The following is a 3,472-nucleotide window of genomic DNA, read 5'->3' on the forward strand; positions in this document are numbered from 1 at the left end:
ACTTCACAGGGGTGCACTTACCCTCTGCGAAGGCCCACACTCTGTCTAAGGAGTGTGCTTCTCTGTGAATCAATCCACTTCTTACCCATCCCTTTGTCTCTCACTGAACTCTTTCTGCAATGAAATATCAAGAAACTGCGCTTCATTACTGTGGGTTTTCACTGGGAGTTCGAGTTCTAGACCTGTGGGTTAGAGTCCAAATCTGAGGTAAATGGTTTCAGAAGGAGGCTGGAGGGATCTGAAGGAAGGGCACCAAAACCTGAGTACCAGGAGGCCATGCCCATGGTGGGGGCATGGGGGCGAGCCCTACGGAGGAATCGGAAAACTGGGCTGCAGTTGAGGCCTGCCTTTTTCCTGCTGTGTGACCTCGTGCCAGTTATTTAACCTCAGTTTTCCCATGTGTAAAATGGGGTTGACACCCTCTCCCTCCCAGAGCCTTTGTGAAGAATAAAGATGACGACATCTGGGAGAGACAAGGAAACTCCCAGACAGACTTGGAGGGAATGGTTGTTGAGTCTGTGCAAGTTCCCATGCTCAGCCTCACTTCCCTTCCAAGAGCTTCCTTGAGGGAACTGGAGTTAAATGGTTTGGCATTTTTAAATGGCTGCCCTGTCAAACAAAGTGACAGGCGCTCTGAGTGGAAGCAGAGGTGTGGAGGGAGGCGGTGGGTGCCAGGTTTCTTGCTCTGAGAGCCCTTCCTTCACCCATCTCACCTTAAAGAAAGAATCTCCGAGCTGTCTGTCCCTCCATCCCACTTCCACCTCCCCTCAGCCAGAGACCTATGTCCCCACTGAAGGGCAGGAGTCACCCATGCCTGGAGGAAAATTTTCTCCTATCAAGTCCTGATGGAAGTCAAGGGTAAAGCCCCCGTGATAAGTAGACTCACTCCTCAACTTCTCGATTTTCCCAGCTGTGAAATGGGACCACAGATGGTGAGCTATTAATTACAAGGTGGCTTTTGGACTGGTGGGCAACCTCTAAAAGCTTCTGAATCCATTGCCCCACCCTCCACACACCTCCTACCCACCCCTTTCCCACACCCTGCAACAAGATTATCTCTGTTGGCAAAAACCCCACCAGCCTCTTTGGGGATGGCCACCACCATTTGTCAAGTCAGGAAGTCCATCTGATGGTCTACCTTAAATGTCTCACTGCTTCCTTCAGGGAAAAGTTAAAGAACAAACAACAAAAGATAAATGCTCACGGAGAGGCGATGCCACACTATTTTTTTAAAAATACCTTCAAAGAGGGTGTGGGGTGGGAATTACCTTTGGACACAATGCTCTTTACACTAAACATCTTGGCGATAAATATAGCTGTGTAATTCTTTTTTCTCCTTGGCAGAGAGAAAGGCTGAGGCTGGGCAGCAAGGCAGAGGGACCCGAAAATATAAATCAATATGTGACTTTAATATATGTGCTCTCGGTATCTGTGTGTGCTGGGGGATTATTAGTAACCTTGATTCCAGCTCAGTGTCCATGTGAGGTGGGGAGACGCACGGCCCCCAGGGAGGAGAAGAGAAATTAGGAAGCCAAATTCTTCTCCTGATTGACACCTGGGTAAACATTATCCCCGGCAGAAGGAGAAGAAAAAAAGATCAATGCTGGGTATTTTTATCATGTTCCAGGACGGACAGGGAGGGAAATTAAAGAAACAGTCCCCTAGCCTCATTGAATATGCTTATCTCCAAGGAGGAGGCAAAAGGGGTGGAAGCCAGGTGGGGAGGGTGAGGGTGAGGCAGTGGGTACATCCCAGGGGGCGTGGCCATTGCTTCTCTCACCCTGGGGCACTTATGTGAGTGGCAGCAGGTACAAAGGAGTCAGCCGGTTAATGACAGGGCAAAGGCACCAGCTTTGATGGGAGAATCATAGGCCATGGAGTCTAACATGAGATCAGACTCTGGGTTCGACGGAGGGCCAAGAGGCATTAGTCTTAATGGGGTTGTTGGGGATATTTCTAGCAGGAGCTTTCCAGAGCATGGAGGGGGAGAATGGCTTCAGTGGGGGCTGGGGGGAGTGAGTGGCCCAGGAGTGATCAGCACCAACACGGAGAGAAAGAGGCATCTCTCTGGTTGTTGTTCAGTTGCTCAGTCCTGTCCGACTCTTTGCGACACCATGGACTGCAGCACACTAGGCTTCCCTGCCCTTCATCATCTCCTGGAATTTGCTCAAACTCATGTCCATTGAGTCGGTGATGCCATCCAACCATCTCAACCTTTGTCATCTCCTTCTCCTGCCTTCCGTCTTTCCCAGCATCAGAGTCTTTTCCAATGAGTCCAATCTGGATTGTCTTGGAAAGTGGGTCTCTGTTCTACAGACAGGAAAACCTGGCCTCCATCCCTTGTTTCTGGCCTCCACCTCCTCCTGGCTATATGACCTTGACTAAGTCATTTGACCTCACAGAGACCCACCTGTCTTATCAGTAAAATAAGGCAGATAGGCTCTGCTTTTCTCATTTCACAGAATTTTTAATGGGATTATACAAAACCCTGAAGTGGTAAGGAGTTATTACTACCTAGAGCAACTCCGTGCAATAGAAATATAACATAAAGCATGTACATGATTGGCAAGATTCTAGTAGCCGAATTAAAAGAGTACAAAGATGGACATCCCTGGTGGTCCCATGGTTAAGAATCTGCCTTGCAATGCAGGGGACATGGGTTTGAACCCTGGTCAGGGAACTAAGATTCCACTTGCCATGGAGCAACTAAAGAATTCTTCATAGTGCAAGACCTGATGCAGCCAAAAAATAAATATTTTTTAAAGTAAAAAGAAATGGGCGAAATTAATTTAAACCATATTATAAAAATTCAATCCAGTCTATCTAAAACATTATTGTTTCAACAAGTGATGCTAGTTTCATTACAAGTGCTCAAGTGGCCACAGGTGGCGGGTGGCCACATATTGTCGTTCAGTTGCTAAATCATGTCCAACTCTCTGTGACCTCTATGGGCTTCTTGGGATTCCCTGGTGGCTCAGAGGGTAAAGAGTCTGCCTGCAATGCAGGAGACCTTAGTTCGATCCCTGGGTTGGGAAGATCCCCTGGAGAAGAAAATGGCAACCCACTCCAGTATTCTTGCCTGGGAAATTCCATGGATGGAGGAGCCTGGTGGGCTATAGTCCATAGGTTTGAAAAGAGTCAGACACGACTGAGCGACTTCTTTCTGGACTTCTCAGGTGGCACTGCTGCTGCTGCTGCTAAGTCGCTTCAGTCGTGTCCGACTCTGTGCAACCCCATAGACGGCAGCCCACTAGGCTCCCCCGTCCCTGGGATTCTCCAGGGAAGAACACTGGAGTGGGTTGCCATTTCCTTTTCCGATGCATGAAAGTGAAAAGTGAAAGTGAAGTCGTTCAGTTGTGTCGGACTCTTAGCGACCCCATGGACTGCAGCCCACCAGGCTCCTCTGTCCATGGGATTTTCCAGGCAAGAGTACTGGAGTGGGGTGCCACTGTCTTCTCCTAGGTGGCACTAG

This window comes from Oryx dammah, unplaced genomic scaffold (genome assembly GCF_014754425.2).
Source record: "Oryx dammah isolate SB20612 unplaced genomic scaffold, SCBI_Odam_1.1 HiC_scaffold_8, whole genome shotgun sequence".
NCBI lineage: Eukaryota > Metazoa > Chordata > Mammalia > Artiodactyla > Bovidae > Oryx > Oryx dammah.